The sequence below is a fragment of the Eriocheir sinensis genome, chromosome 58 (assembly GCF_024679095.1).
Source record: "Eriocheir sinensis breed Jianghai 21 chromosome 58, ASM2467909v1, whole genome shotgun sequence".
Lineage (NCBI taxonomy): Eukaryota > Metazoa > Arthropoda > Malacostraca > Decapoda > Varunidae > Eriocheir > Eriocheir sinensis.
Window position 1 is genome coordinate 1,573,700 of NC_066566.1, and position 25,895 is coordinate 1,599,594.

The window sequence follows — 25,895 nt, forward strand, 5'->3', positions numbered from 1 at the left end:
TTTCATTTCCACTTCTTCCTGTTTTCATGTTTACAGGTTTTTTATGCCTCAAATTTTACTTTACTTTATTCTCTCTCTCTCTCTCTCTCTCTCTCTCTCTCTCTCTCTCTCTCTCTCTCTCTCTCTCTCTCTCTCTCTCTCTCTCTCTCTCTCTCTCTCTCTCTCTCTCTCTCTCCTCATTTTCTTATTTTCTTTCTCATTATTTCTTATTTATCTTCTTTGCCTCAGTTCCTTTCCCTTGACATCTTTCTCAAGTTTAAGTTCCCTCCCTCAAGCTCCAGTATTTCCTCTTTTTCCCTTTCACTTTTTTTTTACCCACTCTTTCATCTTCCTTCTTCCCCTTTTCTTCTATCTACTTCTTCTTCCTATCTACATCCTGAATCTTCCCCTTTCCTTTTCTCCTTTTTTCTCCTTTATTTAGTGTCATCTTCCTCCCTTCTTCACTCACTTCTTCCCCTCAACATCTCTCCTTTATCTCGTGCACTCTTCTTCCTTCTTCACTCACTTCTTCCCCTCAACATCATCCTCCCCTTCTATCTCCTCCTTTTTTCCTTCATTTTTTCTACCCATCTTCATCCTCACTCCACGTTCCTCTCCCTTCTTCCTTCACTTTCTCTTCTTCTAACTGATCCTCTTCTTTCCGCCTCTTCCTTTTGTTCTCTCCTCCTCCTCTTTCTTATATACCTCTTGACTCCTTCCTTCGTCCCTCATTCTTACTTTTCACATTTTCGCAACATCTTACTCTTCTTCTTCTTCTTCTTCTTCTTCCTCCTTCTCTTTTCCCATTATACTTTCCAACGTTTTACATCATGATTTTTTTCCTTTCCTCTACTATCTTTTCCCTCAATTCTTGCACTTTTCTTTCTTTCTTTCTTTCTTCCTTCCTCACTCTCACCTCCCATCAACATCTTTCTCCTTGGTCCTCTCTTTCCCGTTCAATTTTTCTTCCCTTCTTCATTCTTACTTCACGTTCCCTTCCCTCCCTTCCTTCCTCACTCTCGCTCCTTCCTCTCAACATCTTTCTGTCTCTTCCTCATCCTCCTCTTCTCCCTTCATCTTTCCCACCCGTCTACATCCCAACTCCTCACCTTCCCTTCCCTTCCTCTTCTTTTAGCTCCTCATCTTCTTTCCATTCTTCCTCCCTCGTTCCCTCTCTCTCTCTCACTTTCTTCCTCACAATTCTAACCTTTAACACCTTTCTTCCTCTTCCTCCTTCTCTCCTCTCCTGGTCCTCCGCCTCGGCCGTCAGTGGTCGCTGTTTTCCTCGCCGCTCAAGGCACACGCGAGGCAGGAGACAGGTCTTTCTCGCCTTAAGTGAAGACAAATAACGCACTTCAGCTGTTGTTGTTTCCCAGGGAGTGGAGGCGAAAGCACGAGGGGGAGGGAAGGGAAGAAAGAAGAGAGAGAGAGAGAGAGAGAGAGAGAGAGAGAGAGAGAGAGAGAATAAAATGAGAAAAGAGACAGAGCGAGCCAATGTGATACACACACACACACACACACACACACACACACACACACACACACACACACACACACACACACACACAGTTCTCCCATAACAATAAAGTTTAGTTCATATTCCTATTTTTTTTTTTTTAGTTACAGAATAAACTCCTTCACTTTCCATTCTCTCTCTCTCTCTCTCTCTCTCTCTCTCTCTCTCTCTCTCTCTCTCTCTCTCTCTCTCTCTCTCTCTCTCTCTCTATGTTTATAAATATTCGAGTCTGTGTGAAACTATGGCGGTGTTTGTGCAGAGTTTACGTAAACACACACACACACACACACACACACACACACACACACACACACACACACACGGCCTTGGTTACTGTGGATTTGCCGTCTATTATCTTCACCCTTCCCCGCGGACTAGTGACCTCGACCCAACGTGGAATGGAGGCCGTGTTCTTCCCCTTCCCTTCCCCTCCCCCACTTCTCCCTTCTTTTTTAACCCTTCTCCCCCACCCCGTCTCCCTCCTCTTGGTTTCCCTATACTCTTTTCCCTTCCCTTCCCTTTGTTCCCCTTTCTTTTAGTTTACTTTCCCTTCCCTTCCCTTCCCTTCATTTAATTTCCCTTCTCTTGCCTTCCCTTCCCTTATCTTACCCTTTCGTCCGGGTGAATGGTGATCAGAACTAGTGTGTGATACGTGAGTCAGACTTCCCCTTCCTATCCTTTTTTTCTTTATCCAACAAACGGCCCATTTAGTCTTCGGGGATACAGCTTAAAAAATGTGGTAGATAGGTCCACTTTTTCCTTTATGCCCATCATTTACCACGGGAGTATATGGGTTAACAAAACTGAATGACATGGCCTTAAGTTTCCCCTCCTTCCTTTTTTTCTAACTCCCACACATTTAGTCCAAAAAAAAAATTATATGATACGTGTGTTTGGTTTCCCCCTCCTCTTTTTTTCCTTCTTCCCCCGCATGGTGCAGTTAGTCTTCAGGGATAGTTTGAAATATGTGATACGTGCCTTCTTTTGCCTCCTCATTTTTCGTCCTTATATAGCACGTGTGTATACTGATTGACAAATGACATCTGCATAGTATCTCCTTCCTTTCCCTGACTCTCACACACCGTCCATTTAGCGCAGAGGTGGTACTTACATTCATCAAAAAATGTTATATGATGTGTGTGTTGGCTTCTCCCTCCATGCCCTTTTTTCCATACTCCCATTCACGGTTCATATGTTTTTTGAGAATACTGTATAAAAGAATATGACGCGACCCTGCTGGCTTTCCCCCCCTTCATGCTTCTCGTATTTACCCCACGCACGGGTCATCTAGTCAGCCTGAATGTTGATGAAAAGATGGTTTAAAACGTGCCTGTTGCCCCTCCATTCCCTCCTTTTCCCCCCTTATTCCCACTCACTGTTAATTTAATAAGGGAGAATATTAATAAAAAAAACTGTGTAACACGTGCACGCTCTCCCCTTCAAGGGCGCAAAGAATAAAAAAAAAAAGCCTGCTACTCACTGCTCCCAAACAGAGGTCAAAGGAGTGTTCAAAAAGAGAGGTCAATTTCGGGAGGAGAGGTGTCCTGATACCCTCCTCTTGAAAGAGTTCAAGTCGTAGGCAGGAGGAAATACAGATGAAAGAAGATTGTTCCAGAGTTTACCAGCGTGAGGGATGAAAGAGTGAAGATGCTGGTTGACTCTTGCATAAGGGGTTTGGACAGTATAGGGATGAGAATGAGTAGAAAGTCGTGTGCAGTTAGCAAGTTCAGAAGAGCAGTCAGCATGAAAATATCGATAGAAGATAGAGAGGCAACATGGCGGCGGAATTTGAGAGGTAGAAGACTATCAGTAAGAGGAGGAGAGCTTAATAGACGAAGAGCCTTTGACTCCACTCTGTCAAGGAGAGCTGTGTGAGTGGACCCCCCCCCCCCACACACACACATGAGATGCATACTCCATACGAGGGCGGTGTTGTCATAATTAAAGCATGTGATGTGTATGTAATTTCCTCTTCCATTTCTTTTTTTTTTCTTAGACCTACGCGCGGTTCATGAAGCCCACGGGAAAGTTGATTAAAAAAGACGATTTGATGAGTGGTTGTTTTTTCCTCGTGTGATGTGATGTGATGTGTATGTAATTTCCTCTTCCATATCTTTTTTTTCCTTAGACCTACGCGCGGTTCATTAAGCCCACGGGAAAGTTGATTAAAAAAAGACGATTTGATGAGTGGATGTTTTCTCCTCGTGTGATGTGATGTACTGTGTATGTAATTTCCTCTTCCATATCTTTTTTTTCCTTAGACCTACGCGCGGTTCATTAAGCCCACGGGAAAGTTGATTAAAAAAGACGGTTTTATGAGTGGCCGTTTTTTCCTGTGTTCCCCTTTCCTCCTTAATTCCCACACACGCTTCATTTGCCCTCAGGAGAATATTCATAAAAAAAAATCAAACACGCGCCGGTTTTTCCCTCCCCAACTTCCCCTTTTCTCCAGCGTTGCCAGATTGTCCTACTCAGAGCCTCTTACCAGTTTCTGATCTTTAACTATTACCAAAAGACATGTCATTAACCCCTCCGCTGCGACAGGCCCGGATTTGGCTTTCACTGGTAGCCTGATAACATATACTCCCAGGTCTTTCTCTGCCTCTGTGGTGGATAGTGGAGTGTTTCCCATGTGGTATTGGTATGCTGGACTACATTTTTCGTCATTGAATTGCACCAGCCACTTTTTGTTCCATTCCTGTAGCTTGGTGATGTCTTCTTGTAGGAAATCCACATCCAAGGGGTTAACCACTTTAAGGATATATACAAATTAATCAAGTTAGCTGGGTGGAGAAAGCAGTTTTTGGGTCGGAGATCGGTAAATGCGAGAGGCTGAGCGGGAGGATCTGGCAACGGTGCTTTTCTTCCATGATAATTCCGACACACAACGTTGCCAGATTATCGTACTCTGCCTCTAATGTTTGCCGATTTCCGACCCCAAAACTGCTTGCATCACCCAAATAACTGCCTTCATATATGGTCATCGTTTAAATGGTTAATTATTGATGTTTCTTGGCAACAGTTACGGGCCAGAAACAGATAAATACGCGGCTCTGAGTACGATAATTTGTCAACGGTTCCGACACGCTGCACGACCCTTTTGTTTTGGTCTACATCGTTTTCTTTGTGTCCTTCACGTACGACTCACTTACCGAAGATGTTAATAAAAAGAAAGAAACGTGTCATGGTGAGAGAGAGAGAGAGAGAGAGAGAGAGAGAGAGAGAGAGAGAGAGAGAGAGAGAGATGACCTTATCTATGACCTTGAAAAACTACATGAATCGTCAGAGTTTGCGGGTTGAGACTAATGAGAGCTGCTTGTCTTCTCCTCCTCCTCCTCCTCCTCCTCCTCCGGCCCACGATCATCCTCATTAGGTCGAGTGTTGTTACCGAAGAAGCTTAAGGAAGTTTAGCCCAAGTTAAGATTATGATGTGTGTTGGAGAGCCATCACAGCCCACCTCCCCCCCCTTCTTCCCTCCCTCGCCGCCCCCCCTTCTTCCCTTCCGCCCCCCCCCCCCCACACACACACACACACACATACACACACTCGCGGCTTCCATTCTCCTTTTCTTTCTTTCCTTTCTTTTTTTCTATATTTTCTTTTCTCTTCTCTGCTATCCTCCTCTTTCCTCCCTTTCCTTTCTTTTCCTTTCCTCTCCTTTCCTTTCCTTTCTTTCCCTTATTTTCCTTTCTTTTCCTTTCCTTTCCTTTCCTTTCCTATTCTTTCCCACCCCTCCCCTATCCTCCCCTTCCCTTCCCATTTCCCTTTTTTTCTTTTCTATTTGTCTTGTTTTCTTCCTTCTCTCTCTCTCTCTCTCTCTCTCTCTCTCTCTCTCTCTCTCTCTCTCTCTCTCTCTCTCTCTCTCTCTCTCTCTCTCTCCTTATCCCCTATCTCTGTCTCTTCCCTACCGTCCCCTCCTATCTCTCCCTTCCCTCTTACCCCCCATACCCCTCTTCCTTCATGAAACAATTAATCCTCCTCCACAATTAATCCTCCTCCTCCTCTTTATCCTTTACCAAACCAATCGACACAAACACAAAACTTCCAGGGCCTCATCATCAGCCCACTTCCCTCCATTAGTGTAATCAAACAAGTATCATCTTCCAATAAGTGAACGGCGGTGATTAACGTTCAGCGGAAAGCCGTGATTGCCGTGGGTGCGGCGGCGTGACGGAAGCGAGAGGGAACCGAGGTCCTTGAATGCATCTGCTCTGTAACCTAACGCGTGAAGCACCTGTCTTGTGTTGGTGGTAGTGGTGGTGGTGGTGGTGGTGGTGAAGAGATTTTTTTTCTTATACAGTTTCTCCATTTCCACATCTTTCTTTTCTTCCTTCTTCGTTTCATTACCTTATTCTTATTCTTATTCTTCTTCTTATTATTATTATTTCTTCTTTTTCTTTTCTGGTTTCTCTTCCTTTTCCTCTCCAGTTCCCTATCTTTCCCTCCTCCTACTTATGCTCGTGTTTCCTCTCAAATTATTCTTCCTCCTCCTCCTCCATCTCTTCATTACCGCTGTGCTCTATTTCTGGTTCCTCTTATTTCTCCTGTTTCTCTTCTACATTATCATTTTATTCTCTGTTTTTTTTTCTTCCATTTCCGCCTCCTTCTTCTCTTCAATATTCTCGTGATTCTTCTTCTTCTGTATTCCTCGTTTTCTCTTCCATTTCCGCCTCCTTCTTCTCTTCAATATTCTCGTGATTCTTCTTCTTCTTCTGTATTCCTCGTTTTCTCTTCCATTTCCGCCTCCTTCTTCTCTTCAATATTCTCTGTTCTTCCTGACCCTGTATTGACGATTGCTATCACAGACGAATATTTTCCTCGCCTTTAAATGCAAGAAAAGAAAGCGAGATAAAAAAATAATTAACCTTATGTTGTTATTGGAGTGGACGTAAAACTGTTTCCCTCCACAACTTTAACACAAAAACAACTTTGAATAAATGTGTTGCGGCGGTGCTGGAACAGTCAACAGGATCATTGCCCCCCTCCAGCATAGCAAGGGAGGAACCTAATGTCTTTTTTGGCCAGATTGTCAAACACTTCCTCGCCCAAGCACACATATTTGACAAGGCTTTCATAGGAGTTGTGGGCCTTTCCAGGGGTAGTTTAATAACCCTGGTGGTAGTGTGGCCCTTCTTCTGTACCATGAACCTACAAAAACACTCATTAGAACCCGACTGATCTCCGTTTTGGTCTTTGGAAATTGTTGATGTGAGAGGCTGGGTCGTCTAAGAATACCACCACAGGAAGGAGGTTCGACAAGCAGTGAGGATTGCAGGCATGATATCCAACACGGGAGCAGCAGGCACGGGCGACACGCACAGGGGACACACAGGTAGCACAAGGATACAGGAAGAATACAAGGCGCCCGTCGGCCTACACGTACCAGCTCCTGACAACACTGCACCGTCTGCCTCTAACACCCGCAAGCCTACCCAACCACCGCTTATGCTGTATATTATGTATTTATTAGCAGGACAACCACGTATACTATTTCCTTCACCGTACACCTGATTCGTAGACCAGGTTTGATTGTTTCCTCTATAAACTTGGTAACATACGCTGTACCTGAGCGTTGCGTCGGCTGTCACCTCCGTCACCTCAGCCCTTAAGCCTGCTGTACCCACAAGTGCGTGACACAGGCCAAGTGTGACACCCGGGTTACCAAAGTTTGCCTTCCCCAGGTTTTCCCAGGTACTCGTATATCGACAAGCCCGAAGGGGAGGATGAGCAACCCGGTAGGCTGGGCCCCAGCTGCCCGTGCCCAGGATGAAACACACCCACGCATACCCGGCTACGCGTGCCAACCACTACACCACGGAGCAATTATTGAATTGTTACATAAAAGTATTTAAACGTATTAAAAAATGAATGAAAGGTAATTAACAAACGCGATGTTGGTGCCCAGGCGGTTGTGGCGGCCGTGGTTATGTAAATTACATGAAAAATGTATCGAAAAAAATTAATATGAAAAGAGAATTCCAACACATAAAATAAAAAATTTCTGAAAACCGCATTACCAAATATATCAAATAACAAATCGATCGCAAAAAGTAGGAACTGAAAAAAAGTCCGCGAGTAATAGCTGAGGTAGGAGTGGCGGAACCAGTAGCAGTGGGTCTTGAGCTCCCTCGCGGGTGTAACGGTGCGTCAGGCCAGAGTCTCTTAACTTGTTTGTTCGTTACGCCCTTGAGCTGCCACCACTGATGTAATAAAAAGGAAGGGAAAACAAACTGCCCCGCCTTTCACTCCAACACGCGGCTATTTTTTCACGCGGCTTTAATGAACTGTGATGGCGTCGCTGATCCCTTCTTAATTAACACGCCGATACAGCGATCCATCCAGCCAATCAGCCAGACGCTCCGACGGTAAAGAGTTGCCTGTAATCCGCTCTTCATAATTGGGTTTTGTTTTCCGTGCTCAATACTTGCTATACCGCTTGTTACTTTTATATACTTTTTTATGCTCAATACTTTTTTACAGGCACTACTTTTATACTTTTATGCTTCACACTTTTCTACTCTTGTTACTCTTTTCTTTTATGCTTTATACTTTTCTACTCGTCTTATTTTTATACTTTTATCCTTTATTCTTTTCTATACTCCTGTTACTTACATATTTCTATGCTCTATACTTTTATATACTCTTGGTGCTTTTATACATTTCGTCTTTTCGTCTACTGTTACTTTTGTACTTAATACTTTTATGCTCAAAACTCCTGGAAAAGCCTTGTCAAATACGTGAACTTTGGCGACGAAATGCTTTAAAATACAACCATAACGGTATGAGACAAGGTTGCCAGATTCTCGTATACTCAGAACATTGCATACATCATTTCCAGGCCTTAAAACTGCCCTATAAACACCACTAACGATCTACAATTAAAATTAGTGGCATTAGAGTTAAGTGTCGATATTTTTGCGGCAATAGTTGTGTCGAAAAATGGAAAATGCGATACATGAGAAATGCGGTAAGCTGATATCTGGCAACAACATTAAAAGGCAATATCTCACTACGCAGAGGTCCCGGGAAGAGAGTGTTTGCTTTTGACTCGGACGCGGCACTGCAGGAGACCGAAACACAAACAGATCTAAGAAAGCATCAAAGGAAACCACAAGGAACGGATGCGGAGGAGGAGGACACAGAGGCGGGGATGATACGATACCAGTTTACATTAGCACATGGAGTTTCAAGTCAGCGCGTTAGGAGTATGAGAATCAACAGAAAAAGAACGTTATATTTTTCCACGCCATATTCGCGTGACATTCAAACGACGATCGACAAGGAAACGGAATTCAAATCAGCATCATGCAATCCGTCGAGACTTTTAGGGAAGCCTCCATTAGGTGACGAATGAGAAGTGTCGATAAAGTGATTAAGAAAAGTGGGCGTTGTTGTTACCGAAGCTTCAGGAATTCGAGATGTTGTTCACGTCATGTCGCAGTTGTATGTAGACTCGAGGCGGAGAAACCAAGACCTCTGGAACTACACTGATGAATTGGTCTTAGCATCTCCTGGTAGTGTTGATTAAGATGTATTTTGTTTTTTGTTTGATCGATATTTTGAGTTATTTTCTCTTTTTTTTTAATTCTTTATTTATTTATTCAATCATTTATTTATTCATGTATCTCTTTCTCCCTTCCTATCTTTCTATCTTCCTATCTTTCTTTCTATCTTTCTTTCCTATCATTCTAATCTATCTTCCTATCTTTCTTCCTTTATTTATTTATCAATTTATCTATTTATTAATTTATTTACGTTTGTTTATTAGTGTGTGCGTGTGTAAGCTGTTTCCTCTACCGTAACCAAAGAACCTTAAGCCTAAAACCAAACCTCCCTCTCTTCACCCCTCCATCACCCACACACACGCCCACAGCAATCCCAAGGGTGACTCACACATCTGAACACGCGGAGCCTTCGCAGCGGGGCCATGCAAACACTGTCGAACCTCTGCCAGGCAAGATCACGGACGCCGAAGGGGAGACGGAGAGGAAGAAGAAGAAGAAGAAGAAGAAGAAGAAGAAGAAGAAGAAGAAGAAGAAGAAGGAGAAAAAAAGATGAAGCGAATAAAAGCTGCTGGCGGGTTTTTGTTCCCGTCTGCTGGAACGGGAGGAGGAGGAGGAGGAGGAGGAGGAGGAGGAGCGGAGAAAAAGGGATGTGGAGAGGCACGATGAAGACTAGAAGAAGAAGAAGAAGAAAAAAAGAAAAAGAAGAAAAAAGTAAAAGAAAAGAACAACAGCAACAAGAACAAGACTTAAAACGACCACAACTGAACACCAGCCCGCTCGCTCTCTCGCCCGCCCGCTCGTTCGCTCGCTCGCTCGCTCGCTCGCCCGCCGGTCCGCTAACGCTAGGCTGTCTGGGAGAAGTATGTCTGAACTGTAATGAAAGGCATAACTTAAGCATTTCAGCGGCGTGTGTGCGTATATAGAGAGCGTTCGCAGTGTCTGGAATTTAAAGCTGCGACCACTACCGCCAAGCGCTTCCTCTTCCTCTGTCTCCTTCCTTCGTCCCTTCCTTCCTTCCTTCTCTTCTTCCTTCACCTCCGCCTTTATCTCCTCTTACTGCTGCCGCCACTACCGTTTCCTCTTCTGCCTCCTTCCTTTGTCCCTTCCTCCTCCTCCTCCTCCTCTTCTTCTTCCTCCTCCTCCTCTCACCACACTTCCGCGTTTCCCTTCCTACATGTACTTTTGTTTCCGTGTGTAACCTGTTTAACTTTCTTTTCCCCTTTCATATTTTTTCCTGCTTCCTCCTCCTCCTCCAACTCCTCCTCCTCCTCCTGTCCTTCCTTCGCCCTCTTCCTCATTGATGTTCTCCTTTCACTAGTTTTCCCCTTCCAGATGTTTCCTGCTTCCTCTTTCACTTCCTCCTCCTCCTCCTCCTCCTCCTCCTCCTCCTCCTCAACAGCACACGCTCCCGGGAGGACACAAACAAACGCCCAACAATTTTAAAACACGGCTCCGTTACATGATGTTAATTCCCACAACTACCACTACCACCACCACCACCAGGTCACGGAGGGAAAAAAGAATAAAAAAAGGAAAGAAAAAAAAAATGTATAAGTCTGAAAATTCACGGTGTTACAAGCCTCATGATTAAACTCCAGTGCATGAGACGAAACTTTTCCTCTCTCTTCTTCACGGATCAAGGCACGGTTATTTTGCCCCCTCAAGAAGCCTTTAAATTCCCCCAACGTCACCCAGGAACGCACTACAAAGAGGCTGTTTCAAGAGTGAGGTCACCCAGCCACCCCCTCCAATGCCTTCCCTTCAAGATCCTTTAATTTACCCAAAGTCACCCAGCAAAGCACTACTAAAAGGATGTTCCAATAGAGAGGTCACCCAGCCGCCCTTCAAATGCATTCACCCTCAAGAAGCCTTTTACTTCCCCCAACGTCACCCAGAAAGCACTACAAAGAGGGTGTTTCAAGAGTGAGGTCACCCAGCCACCCATCCAATGCCTTCACCCTCAAGATTCACCCAACGTCACCCAGGAAGGACTACCAAAAGGCTGCTCCAAGAGTGAGGTCACCCAGCCACAAGCACTTGACCTCTCCTCCCACATACACACCTCAATCACACTCTACTTCCTTCACACAGCCAAGCACACACACATACTTGAGGCACTCGCTTGACGGGGGCACAAAAGTAAGGAGAAACTCAGGCGGTCGGTCGCTCGGGCGGAGGGAAACGCGCATAAAAAAAAAGGAGCAAGAGGGAGCGCAAGAGGGAGAGAACGAGGGACGATTTTTATAGCGGGGTCCCTGTGAGGAATATTTATGGGCCAGATCTTTGTGTGCCCTTGTGTCCTTCCCTCCCTCCTTCTCTCCCCTCTCCCCCGTCCCAGTCCTCCCTCTTCCCCTCGCCAGTGCCTCCCTTGCCCCCTGTTTAGAATATTATGCACACGGCTGTCATGAAGGCAAATGAGGTGAACTGAGACACACGGGTAGATAGGAATAGCAGGATTGGTAGAGAAATACTGATGGATAAATGGATACACCCTATTGGCAAGAGTAAATTGGAAGTGGTAACAGATAGACACAAAGGTGGGTATTGATAGACGCCCTCGGCTCTTACAGGAATTATTTAAAAAGCCAAAAAGGAGATCTGTCGGGTTCTGATGAGTGGGGATTTTTTTTCTTTTGTGTGTGTGTTCATAACTAGTGCAGAGAAGGGTCAGACTACTAGAGGGGTGAAAAAAAAATACTCACGGAAGGCCTAAAACTCCTATATACGAAAGCCTTGTCAAAAATGTGAACTTGGGGCCGAAGTGCTTAAGAGTACGGACCATAGATCTAGGAGGACGGACATGCATTAGACAGGAAGACGTAACGAGACGGAGAGGTTGATAAATTAACACTAGTGAACGTATTGGATGATTAGTAGACATAGGAATGGAAGAATAAAGAAATACTGAAGAAGATACTCAGATGGACAGAGACAGAAGACATACAAGGACAAATATAGAGGTAGATGTTTATATAGATTTTGGAAGACATGGTGAATAAATATACGTGGCCACAGATCGAGACTGACTGACTGACTGACATCCATAGACGGCGAGACTGACAGATAGACAGACTCATAGATAAACGTGAATAGATATACATAATGACAGATACATACAGTTAAAGGGAGATATAAAGACGTGTAAATATTTGAATAAAAAAGTACACAAAATAATTAAATTAACTGTGTAACAAGAGCGGAAAGAACGTCAAAGGAAACAGAGAAACGTAATATCCGTATTTGTTCGACTTAATTTGTCTTTTATTAGCAATCTCTACATGATAAAAAATGTTAATACCCTTTAGACACACACACACACACACACACACACACACACACACACACACACACACACACACACACACACGTAAAAAAAAAATCCTACAGCAAACCAGATACCAACTACTTTTTGTTACGCACATTTTTTAAACTATTTTGCTTTCCATTTTTCGATTTTGTGTTCATGAATATTCGGGCCGCTGCGCGTGACTATTTGCATTCCGACAATGTTTAAATCAGGGAATACGTAGCGACCCGATGCTGAATTTCTTTACTTTCCACGGAGAATTGTGAAGCAGTGCAATTTTTTTCTTAACCCGGTAGCTGCAGGGATCATGTTTCTAAAAGGCCCTTCCCTCTAAGCGAGAAAAATGAGAACAAACCATCACTCAGCAAACCATTTCATAATATATATCAACGCATTTGTGATCAGTTTATGCATCATCTATATTGGGGGGTTTATAGCATGGCACAAATTTGGCCCGTCGCTGATACACGGTAAAGCCACAAATTTGGCCCGTCGCTGCTACACGGTAAAGCCACAAATTTGGCCCGTCGCTGCTACCGGGTTAAGCGTGTATGTGTGTTAGTGTAATTCATTCACCATGGTCAGATCAAGCGCTGGTCTCGTGATCGTTAACCAGTAACCTTCCTTGGCTTGGTGCTCAGGTGACGGATTTCTGGGTACCGGACGGCGCGACACACCCCCCGTCTGACACCCGGCACTCATTCACTGTTGGGTAATCGATTAAAGAAGGCTGCCCAACTGCCTCAACTCCGCCCGGGATTCGAACCCGAGACCTCTTGGTTGTGAGCTGAGTGTCATAACCATTACACTACTGAGCTCCACGAGTGTGTGTGTGTGTGTGTGTGTGTGTGTGTGTGTGTGTGTGTGTGTGTGTGTGTGTAAACTTCCGAGATAATACTGACACGGACACAATGTTCTTCCACTTCAGCCGCCAACGACACCTCCACATAAATCTACTAATGCCACCACAACCACCACCACCACCAATACCAACACACCCACACAGTCTCCACCACCACCATCACCCTCCATCCCTCTCCCACCGTCACGAACACCAACACACTAACACAGTCCCAACCACCATCACCACTACTCTCGCTCCCTCCACCACCACGACCACTACCATCACCATTAACAACACTAACACACCCACGCAGTCTCCACCACCCTCACCACAACCACCACCACCGCCACACTGTAACTAATCGTATACATTATGCTTTCACGTCCTATCCTCGCTGAATTGTCCATATACGAGGATAAATTAGTTACAGAATCAAAACTATGTAATGAAATCCAATCAAATCCATCTATTATTAGCAATGCCAACACGGTAACGCCCTCACACACCCACCATCATCACCCCCTACCACCACCCCCACCCCCACCAGCTGTCACCAAGCACCCAACCAGATCGTTACTAAGGTGTATCATGTGTCACGGTCCGTCCTCATCTCTCTCTCTCTCTCTCTCTCTCTCTCTCTCTCTCTCTCTCTCTCTCTCTCTCTCTCTCTCTCTCTCTCTCTTATCTTATCTTGCCGGTTTATTTTTTCCCTAATGGAACAGAGTGCGCTTATCGGAGACGCTCGCAAGCACACACACACACACACACACACACACACACACACAAGAGGCGGGAGGCGGTGGCTGAGTGGTTAGCGTGCCGGCCTCGCGTTTGGTGCGTTGTCCATGATGTGGGTTCGAATCCACCGCTAGCCACCTGGGATTTTTGTCACCGCCGAGTGTCCTAAGACTACCCACATGCTGTCCTGAAGACCACCTATCAACCCGGACTCTAGAAGAAGCTGTACAACGCAAGTGAAATGAAGAATGAGCTCCGGGGGGCAACATGAGCCAATAATAATGGCGCCACTATAAACAATTGCCTGCGCCATGACGGGCTCGGGCAGACCATCAAGCCCAGATGAATAGCTTACCGGCGCTATAGGTCACACACACACACACACACACACACACACACAGCTAAGTAATTTCCAAAGCACACACACACACACACACACACACACACACACACACACACATAAGTAATTTCCAAAGCGTCGATACTTTAGGTTAATCACGCGCGACAAAGCGGGGAGGAGTCGCGGCCAATCCTCCGATGAAGCGCGCACAAAGGAAGGGAAAAAGATGAACGTATATGCGATTCAATACACCGCATGAACTCACACTTACTGGCTAGTGATGAGACACGCGACGCAGTAAAGGGAAAGGTTATGTGCCCAGGAAATCCGCAAGAGAGGGCTGGTATCTCTGCTGCACCAATCTTGACCATCATCGCCACCACCATCACCACCACCACTACCGCCAAGAATAACAAGGATAAAATATACGTAACTCTCACTACCATAACTTACTGTCACCACCACCACCACCATAACCGCCAAGAATAACAAGGATAAAATATACGTAACTCTCACTACCATAACTTACTGTCACCACCACCACCACCATAACCGCCAAGAATAACAAGGATAAAATATACAAGTCAACTATCTCTACCATTACTTACCACTATCACCAACTACAACAACATAACCGGCAAGGATAACAAGGATAAAATATACAAGTCAACTATCTCTACCATTACTTACCACTATCACCAACAACAACATAACCGGCAAGGATAACAAAGATAAAATATACAAGTCAACTATCTCTACCATTACTTACCACTATCACCAACTACAACAACATAACCGGCACGGATAACAAGGATAAAATATACAAGTCAACTATCTCTACCATTACTTACCACTATCACCAACAACAACAACATAACCGGCAAGGATAACAAAGATAAAAGATACAAGTCAACTCTAACCACAATTACTTGCTGCCACCATCACCACACCATCAACTATAATAATTTCATCACAATCACCTTAATTAACCACGAAAACAAAGATGAAACTCAACCACAGTGCACCAAAAATCACCATAACGTACTGCAATCACCACCAAGAACAATGAGAATAACTTACAAATACACTATAACCACAACCACCACCACTACCACACCACCAAAAACAACAACCATAACACAACCACTACACCATCCCTACCACTGCCACCACTATTGATCTCATCACTACTACTGCGGGTACGTCCCCTTCAACACCTACCGTCACCACCACCACTATCACCACCACCACCACCACCATCACCACCACATATATCACTCTCTACAACCGTAATCATAACAACAACAATAACAACAAATTAAATAAAAAATAACAATAATAATAATAATGAGAGAGAGAGAGAGAGAGAGAGAGAGAGAGAGAGAGAGAGAGAGAGAGAGAGAGAGAGAGAGAGAGAGAGAATAAAGAAGCTCCGTGTGCGTAGGTTGGGAATGAAAAAGATGAGGGATGAAGAGGAGGGAGAGAAGGAGGGGTTTAGCTCCTGCCCCCCCCCCCCCATCACCACCACCACCACCTTCATCTCCATCTCCACCTGCAGCCATATATAACTCCCCAAACCTGCACCACCTCTTCCTCCACTGAATTCCACCACTTCCACCAAACTACCAAAGCACCCTACGCCATCACTACCCTTCTTCCACCATATCCATTTACTTCAACCAGCTTCATAACTCATTTTCGTCACCTCCAATAAGTTATATCGCCTACAGGAACGCCATCACCTTCAATAACTATGACAAATAACTCTTCCACTACTTAACTTTACCACTACAACCACCACCACTTTCATCCCGTACATAAACTTCCACCACCTGCTCCACTATTCTCTCCTCTACACCAGTGTCAACCAACTCCACTCCCTCCAATACCTATCCACAGTAGCTTCACAAAGTACATCTCCACCAACATCAACAACACAACCCCCACCAACATCACAACCTCCACCACCAACATCACCACCTCCAACACCAACTTCGCCACGTTCTCTTCCACTAACATCACCACCTGCACCTCCACAAACATCATCACTACCTCCACCAACATAAAAAAAAAACTCATCCTATATATAACAAGTAAAGAGGTCTGCGGGGTATACGAGTTCCCGAGAAGCACATTCATTACCGCCGCGGCAAGAGAGTTTTCATCTGATAGGAACTCCACAGCAAGACATTTTTTAAAACCACTAACGAGTGAACGTCGAGGAGGCGGCGGAAACACTTGAATCGCGCGTCTGATTGGGGCGGCGACCAATCACGGCACTCTATGTGTATCTTGTTGAACTAAAAATACTCTCACGATTGGGAAAAATATATATCGATACTCTCCTACTAATGAATATTTACTCGTGGACATTACACATTTGAATAAAGGAGAGAGAGAGAGAGAGAGAGAGAGAGAGAGAGAGAGAGAGAGAGAGAGAGAGAGAGAGAGAGAGAGAGAGAGAGAGAGAGAGAGAGAGAGAGAGAGAGAGAGAGAGAGAGAGAGAGAGAGAGAGAGAGAGAGAGAGAGAGAGAGAGAGAGAGAGAGAGAGAGAGAGAGAGAGAGAGAGAGAGAGAGAGATATCTGGATAGCCTACAGCTGAAGTTCTGAGTCTAGCCCCGAATTGACAATAACAAAACGCGAGGGATAGGGAATCACGCCACAGAGGAAATCACTGAGGTAAAGGTTCAACAAGTCTATGGTTTGGTGGTTTGTTTTCGATGATTAGTCCTCCTCCTCCCTTTAGTGCGCGATTTAGATAGTCAAGTCTTGTCTCCTCTTAGCCAGTCAGATGATTTAGGCCACCATTTCCATTTACCATACATTTACCATAAGAATTTCAGCTTTTGTGTTAGGGTCTTTCCTTTCCCGTCTGTTACAACATTCATTACCTGAGGCTTTGTTGCTTATAATGTGGACGAGTAATTAATCATGAACGGGAGATTACCTAGACTTTATTTTTATTATTTTACAGTAAAAAAAAGGTAGATAAAAGGAGAAAAGAATCGAAAAAAAACACGCTGGTACTGCTCTCGTGAATAGAGGATATGGAGACCAGTATTACAAACATGTCGGAATTGAAAAAGTGCCGTGCTCTCTGGCGGATCCGTCACGCACCAGCACGAGTTACCACCACATCCCCTGCCGCGGTGGTGCTCCTGGTGGTTCTTAAAGCATCACCTCGTCAAGCACAGCGCGGGACGGAAACTACAGAAGTGAAATTAAGCACGGCAGATATTTGAAACCTAACGCTGTCTATCCCCCCTTCTCTCTCTCTCTCTCTCTCTCTCTCTCTCTCTCTCTCTCTCTCTCTCTCTCTCTCTCTCTCTCTCCGTTGAGGTTGTCTCTTATATCTACTAACCCGGTAGCTCCTAACTCTACCAGAAACATAAAGTAAGGTCTTATAGCTGTTAAATCCTCCACTAAGTAAAGTAATCTCACCAAGTAACTGTTAAGTACACCAGTAAAAAAAGTAAGGTCTTATTTCCCTCACCGCGCAGCTGCTGAGTCCACCATTAAAATAAGGTAAAGTAAAGTAAAATCTCTGCAGCAATACCGTGGGATGATGAGCGCTTCGTCACCCACGCGGCCACTAGAGCAGGTCGTCGCGGCAATGCAGGAGGTCCGGGTCACGCGCCTCGCCTACACAACACTCCCCCGCCGCCGCAGACACAGGACCAAGGCTCAGTATGTTAGTCTGATTGCCGACATTAATGTACAGCTGTGGCCGCGAGCAAGGCCGCCACGCGTGCATGTGTGGCCGCCTGGTGAGCGCTGGGCCACGGATATTAGCCAGGCACGCAGCACACACCGACGCCGCTCCTCACCCAGACACCGCGGCAATTACCCTGAGCCAGTCACCGCCAGTAGAGTGTAATACTGTGTGTGTGTGTGTGTGTGTGTGTGTGTGTGTGTGTCAGGGGTGGTTGTGGTCGAGCCACACACACATTCGTCACACACACACACACACACACACACACACACACACACACACACACACACACACACACAAATTTGCCAAGACTTTCATAGGATTTGTGTTTTTTTTCCGTGGGTAGTTTTATGACTATGGGGGTAATTTGTCAAACCTTCTGTAACATCAACATCAAAAAACACTCATAAGAACCCGATTAATCTCCTTTGCGGCCTTTGAAAATAGTCGATGTGAGAAGCGGAGAGCGTCTGAGAACACCGACTTAAGGTAACCAGTCAGACTTGCACCACACAGTTCACAACACACACGCGGCCGCTCTGTAGATCCCACAACTGCTCGCCTCACATTAACATACATATCAGCGGAATGTTATGCAGGACGTGTGTGTGAGTATATACGTGGCCCCTGCTGGCTTGTGGGCATAGATTATTAGACTGTCAGGCAGAAGGCACGCGGCACACACGCTCCCGCTCTTCATGCTCCGAGGTTATCATAGAGTGTAATACAAGATTCATGTCCTCGGGTTTGTGTGTGTGAGCGGCCATCTGGCGGGTTAAAGGGCAAGCTTATTAGCCGGCCAGAAGCACAGCACACACGCAGATGCTCTTCAGGCGCAGAAACCACGACTACTCTAAGTTTACGAGGCTGTGCACATTAGCATCCCAAGCATCGTTAAGTCACGGCCGACAGACAACCAGGTGGAGGGAGGAACATCGAAGCTTCACCGGATCAGAATGGGGTACACTTAAGAGGAGATAGAGGGAGGTGGAGAGCGTTTTGGAAGCCCTTTGTCCTGCTGTAAACTAATAACGAGGAGGAAGAGGAGGAGGAGGAGGACTAAGACGAAGACGGGGAGAACGAAAGGACGAGGACGAGGACGAGGAGGATGAGGAAGACAAGGATTAGGAGGAGAGAGAGCTGAATTCTGGCCAGTCTTAAGGGCCATCATAAGACTAAAGAGAGTACCAAGAGCAGTTTGCAAAGTTCCTTGAAGTATGGCGCGCAGTGAACTTAAGGACAGTACCAGAGTTTCGGACCCTGAGCAGCTGTTGAAACACACATACACACACACACAAACACACACACACACGCTTCCACCTTAGTAATGTAAACACCTGTGGCCTGGAGGTGTGTGTGTGTGTGTGTGTGTGTGTGTGTGTGTGTGTGTGTGCTTATTTCTGCCTCTCCGTCGATTTGAGACAGGCACACAGACACACAGACAGACACACAGGCACACAGACAGACGGACAGACACACAGACAGACGGACAGACAGACAGACATAGACAGACAGATGTGGGCGCCGAGGAAAGCCACAGTGAGGTCCTATGGGAGGGTAGACGAGCCAGACAGATAATTATTTTCTCGAGAATAGAAAGGAGGAAGGAAGGAAGGAAGGAAGGAAGGAGAAGAGAAAGGAGTTGGAGGATGTGCAAAACAGGAGGAGGAGGAAGAGAAAGAAGACGTGCAGGACAAGTAAAGGAAGTGGAGGAGGAGGAGGAGGAGGAGGTGGAAAAGAGGGAAACGTAGCAAGGAAAGAAGAGAAAGGATAAGACAGGGTGGGGAAAGATAATAGTGAGAGGAGAAGACAAATGAAGAAGGTGGAAAATAAAAGTGTGTGAAGGAGTGAAGAAAATATGGAAGCGAGGATAAAGAAGACAGAGAGAAAGGACAGGAAGAGAGATGAGAATGAAAGGGAAGAAAATAATGAAAAGAAGATATATAGGAAAGAAAGAAAAGGAGAGAAAAGAGAAAGAACTGAGGAAGAGATGAAAATGAAAGAAAAGAAAATATAGGAACGAAGAAATATGGGAAAGAAAAGGAAAGAAAAGAGAAAGAACAGAGAAAAAGATGAAAATGAAAGAGAAGAAAATAATGAAAAGAAGATATATAGAAAAGAAAGAAAAGGGAGAGAAAAGAGAAAGAACAGAGAAAAAGATGAAAATGAGAGAAAATAATGAAAAGAAGAAATATAGGAAAGAAAGAAAAGGAAAGAAAAGAGAAAGAACAGAGAAAAAGATGAAAATGAGAGAAGAAAACAATGAAACCAAAAAATATAGGAAAGAAAGAAAAGGAAAGAAAAGAAAGACCTGAGAAAAAGATGAAAATGAAAACGAAGAATATGAAAAGAAGAAAATATGGGAAAGAAAAGAAAGAACAAGGAAAAGATTAAAGAAAGAACTGGGGAAGAGAGGAATGATGAAGAGGGAGGAAGGAGGTGGAAGGGAGACATTAAAAGAAAAGGAGAAGGAAGAGAACAATGGAGATAAGTGGCAAAGGAAGAGGAGTTGAAAGGGAGAAGTTGAAAGGAAGAGAAGCAGAATTAGAGAAGAAATTAAATGATGAGTGGAGGAAGTGAAATGTGACCCCGAAACACTGCATGAAAGGGAGGAGACGAACAAGGAGGGGAGGAATAAATGAGGAATAAATGATAATGAATATATCTAAGAAGCAAAGGGGAGGAGACAGAGGGAGAAGAGAAGGAAATAAGAGTAGAAGGATAACATTGTGGAAGAGAAAGCATGAAGGTGACGTAGAATGCAAAGGAAAGAGGATAAAAGGGATATTAAAAGAGAATGTTAAAAAAAGGAACAAGAAATCAAAAATGGGGAAAGTAATAAAAAAAAGAGATAAAAGAGGAAATAATTAAAATAGAGGACGTAAAATGACAAAAGTACAAGCAGAAGAGAATGAAAGAAAGGCTATAAAAGGCAGATAAGACGAAATAGAAGAGAGAGCATGGGAGAAGGAGGTGGGAAAGAGGGGAGAGAGAGGAGAGGGGGGCGGGGTCACACTGCAGGACTAGACAAGGAGAGGAGGCGGGAGAGAGGACAGGGCGGTGAGGGGACGGCTTGGTCAGAGGACAAAGAGAGAGATAAGAGAGAATGAGGGACAGTTGTGAGGGAAAGGAGTGGAGGGGAGGGGGGCAAGAAGAGATATATAGGAGTAAAATGTGAGAGATTAGAAGGATTGGGGAGGGAAGGAGAATGAAGGTGGAAAACGAGATGACAAGATGAAGGAGAAAAGCGATAAAAAGGAAGGAAAAGCGAATGAAGAAAGGAGGGACTAGGGACGTGAGGGCATGATGGAGAATGACAGCAAATGAAGGAAAGGAAATGGAAGAGGAAAAAGTTATAGAAGGCAACACTGAAAACAAGGTGGAGGAGGAACGTGATAAAAAGGGAGGGAAAAAAATTAAGAAAGGAGAGACTAGGGACGGGAGAGCATGATGGAAAATGACAGCAAATGTGAGGGAAAAGAAATGGAAGAGGAAAATGTTATGAGGCAATGAAGACTTAATGGCGGAGGAAGCGATAAAAGGGAGGAAAAACAAATAGAGAAAGGAGGGATTAGGGACGTGAGAGGATGAGGGAGCATGGAAGCAAATATGAAGGAAGAGGAGGAGATGATGGAAGAAATAGAGAGGAAAAAAGAAAGGAGAATGACGGCAAATATGAGGGAAAGGAAAGGAAATGGAAGAGAAGATGATGAAGGAAATACAAAGGAAAAAAGGAAGGAGAATGACAGTAAATATGAGGAAAAGGAAAGGAAAAGGAAGAGAAGATGATCAAAGAAATAGAGAGGAAAAAAGAAAGGAGAATGACGGCAATTATGAAGGAAAGGAGAGGAAATGGAAGAGGGAAGAGAAGATGATGGAACATATACAAAGGAAGAAAGGAAGGAGTCGGGAAATGAGAGCGTGGAGAGGGTGATCGCCGCGTCTATTTGGAGGTCACGTCAAGCTGCCTCACTTACTGAAAAAAACAAAGACAAACAAACAAATAAACAAAAGCTAAGAAAGTTGGAAAGTTTCGTTTAGTCGGCGCAACATCTGTGGTCATATGCCGGAGAGAGACAGGAGGGGAAGGAATTATAGGAGAAGAGAACATATCCCAGGAGACGGGACACAACCCCCGATTAATACCTGGTACCCATTCACTGCTGGGTGGACAGGGGCGTAGGGTATCGGAAAAGCCGTACAAAAGCTAAGTATTCTGACCGTCATGAAAAGGCCAACCATCAACCACACGCCAATTTCTAACCTTCGACTGGCAAAAGTAATGATAGTAGCAATAATAATGACGATAATAATAATAATAATAATAATAATAATAATAATAATAATAATAATAATAATAATAATAATAATAATAATAATAATAGTACTAACCCACCCACTGCGGCACCAGTCACGTCAGCAACCAGTGCCCTCAAAATTAACCTACAGCACACAATGATATATACATGAGTTGGGGAAAATTAATTAACCAACTAAGAAAAAATATCCAAAGGAGAGGACAATCCGCCCCCCCAACCCAGGGTGCAATGACCAGAGCAAGCAAGGAGGAGGAGGAGGAGAAAGAGGAGGAGGAGGAGAAAGAGGAGGAGGAGGAGGAGGAGGAGGAGGAGGAGGAGGAAAAGCAGGCAAAAGAAATACAAATAAATGGACACAAAAACACGAGGCGTAAAGAACGGGGAGCTCAGCCATTCCGTAATGAAACGCCGCGCTGCCAACAAAAGGGAAACAAAATCTTCATGTAAAATGAAAACGTCCGTGCAATCACGACGAGGGTCAGCGGCCCCGCTAACGACGCAGCAATGTGGCGAAGACTTAACACGATTTCTTTTTTGGAACAGAGAATAAAAAGAAAACATTAATGAAGCAATACATATATATTTACGCATAGTGTAAGAATTTGTAAACAAATTTTAAAAAGGTCACGCTAAAGGTAAAGCTTTAATAAGCCAGGCGCGCGTCTCCTAAAACAGTAATCATGGCGCTGAACAAACTCGCACCGAGACACTGAAAGTGTAACGAAAGGAAAAAATGTCCCCGCGTCCTCGCTGCACAGCCTCCCTGATGCCCCACGGTGACAATCCCCGCCCGGGACAGCATGTAAAGTTACTTGTAGATCAGTGGGAGAAGGAATACTGCATGTCTGGGCGGTGGTCCAGGAACAACACGAGGGAGGAGGGGCTGTTACAACCCTGGGTGGGGGAGGCCAAGGGGACGCCAACGTAACTCATGGATGGAACACGTCAGCCTGACATCGCAAAAGGTTTCAAGTTTTATCGCCGTGCAGACCATAAACTCCGACGCTGTTAACTCTCCCTCTCCCATTGCATAGCGCACACACACACACACACACACACACACACACACCTTTCTGTATCACACGCTAGGGCCTCACAACATACTCTCACAATATCGCTGGCGCAGAAAAGAGAAAAAGACACACCCACAAAACATTCCCTTTATTGTTGCTAACCCATTTTTTAGTCGATATGCAAACTTTCCACTTAATTGCTTCCTCGTGACCCAAGTGGCGCCGAGTGCAAACCAATTATGGCTTCAAAATTGGAGCCTTTGGGAACACTTTGTAATGGCGAGTTGTTTACCACATGGAGTTTTGTTGTTGTTGTTGTTTGTAGCGAGAGGAGAGGCCTCTGTGGACGGGCAAAACAAAGTGTGTGTGGGGGGGGAGAGAGAGAGAGAGAGAGAGAGAGAGAGAGAGAGAGAGAGAGAGAGAGAGAGAGAGAGAGAGAGAGAGAGAGAGAGAGAGAGAGAGAGAGAGAGAGAGAGAGAGAGAGAGAGAGAGAGAGAGACAGACAGACAGACACACACACACACACACACACACACACACACACACACACACACACACACACACACACGTAACGGTTAATCAGACACAAACACAGACACTAACACATACATTTTTTTCACAAGCAATGACAAGCAAAAAAAAAAAAATAGCGATAATACATGAGGCCGAGAAACTAAGAATAACAGACAGACAGACAGACAGACAGAGACAGACAGACAGACGGACAGAGAGACAGACAGACAGACAAACATCGCTGAAACACACGACGTTGCTATGACGATCAAACTTCTGGCCGCAGGAAGTGGAATGAAAGGAAAAGCGACAGGCAAAAGGGGTGAGCAGATAGAGGAGGAGGAGGAGGAGGAGGAGCCAAGAAGATAATGATGATGACAGTGATGCTGAAGATGAGAAATTGAATGAGGGGGAAGATAGGAAGGAATAAGACAAGAAAGACGAGGAGGAGGAGGACGAGATGAGCGTAGAAGACGAGGGCGAAGAGGTGAAGGACGAAAAGGGAGGAGGAAGAGCAGTGGCCAATTAAGACTAGAAATGAGCAAGGAAATGAGTGGAGTCTACCATCAGGCGAGCAGGGAGACGGAGAGCTGGAAATGACGAGGGAGAGATGGCAAAGACACGGAGGGAGGGGTGAGAGAGGTCGAGGAGGAGGAGGCGGGGAAAGAGGTCAAGAGGACAGGAGATGTCGAGGAAGAGGAGGGTAAAGAGATCACTGAGGGTTGAAGGATGGCGAGGAGGAGACGAGGAAAAGATTGAGGGAGGGTCAGAGGAGATACAGGGAAGAAGGAAAAGGTCAACGGGAGGTCAGAGGTCAGAGAGAGGTCAAAGGGTGGGAGAAAAACCGGGGAGGAGTTAGGGAAGTTGTTAAATGATAGTGGGAAGGGAGAGGTCAGTAAGTATTGAAGAGCTCAGAAGTCAGTAAGTATGGGAGAGGTCAGCGAGGATGGGTGGGGGTTGCAGAGACAGAGGAAAGAAGAAGAAAGGTTAATGAGAACGGGTCTTCAGTAAGAGTATATGGGAAAGACAGACAGAGAGGTATAAGAGAAGCCAGTAAGGGTGAAAGAGCAAGGGCAGGTGTGAGAGAAAGAGAGAGGGAAGGCGGAAAATCAGTATAAAGGTAAGATATCAGGAAGGAAGGGTGGGAGAGAGACAGAAGGAGGGAGTCAGAACGGGTGGAAGAGGTGAGGAAAGAAGGATTGAAGAGGGAGAGAGAGAGAAGGAAGGAGGGAATTCACGAAGAAGTGTTTATTGTTTGCTTGTGTTTACAGTAAAGGAAGCAACTCAAGGGAAAACAAAAAAACACAATTATAATGAGAAAAAAAAGCACACTAAACACAATCCCTATAAAAAGTTAAAAGTGGCCGAAAGAGAGGTCAATTTCGGTTGGAGAGAGAGACAGAGAGGGAGGGAGCCGGAGTAAGGGTGAATAAGGGTGGGAGAGATCAGCATAGACGGTTGTTTTGTTTGTTTTTGTTTACAGTACAGGAAGCAGCTCAAGGGAAAAAATATATATATAATGAGGAGAAAAGCCCAGTTTCGGTTGGAGAGGGAGAGACAGAGAGGGAGGATGTGGGAGTAAGGGTCAATAAGGGCGGGAGAGGTCAGGAAGGACACGTGGGAGAGGCATTGACATGAACAAAAGGTCAGACATCGGGGAAGTCACGCATCACCTTTAACATGATTGGTGTCACTCTGAGCCTCTTGTCGCCCTGGCAGCCACAACGACACTCCCGACAGACACTCCCGACAGACACCAGTTAGCACCATAAACCTAAAAAACACTCATTAGAATCCGACTGGCTTTCGTAGGAGTTTTGGGCATTTCCAGGTGTAGTGTTATGGCTCTGGTGGTAGTTCGACCCTTCTTCTGTACCATGAACAAAAAAGAACACTCATTAGAACTCGACTCCTCTCCTTTTCGGCCTTTGAAGAGAGCTGATGTGAGGGGCGTCATCGTCTGGCAATACTGACCTACATTTGATCTTTATAACTTGGCGTATTCTTCAGTTGTCTTTATACGAGGAGCAAGTGACGGGATCTTTTGCTACATATTGGCTGCTTAGTTATGAGTGTGTTGTCCATATCAAAAACACCATAAAACGATAACCT

At 45.0% G+C, this 25,895-nt stretch overlaps 1 protein-coding gene across 4 annotated transcripts in view; it reads right to left on the minus strand.

Annotated features, from left to right (window-relative positions):
* LOC126985023 (FMRFamide receptor-like) overlaps positions 1-25,895 on the minus strand; it is a 279,333-nt gene that overhangs the window by 148,357 nt on the left and 105,081 nt on the right. Inside the window, exon 10 of one of the 4 annotated variants that reach the window (XM_050839266.1) lies at positions 1,187-1,309. The exons of the other annotated variants lie outside the window; for them this stretch is intronic. The gene's annotated coding sequence lies outside the window, so the exon portion shown is untranslated. Of the gene's footprint in view, positions 1-1,186; positions 1,310-25,895 lie in introns of those variants that run through there. 4 annotated transcript variants of the gene reach the window in all.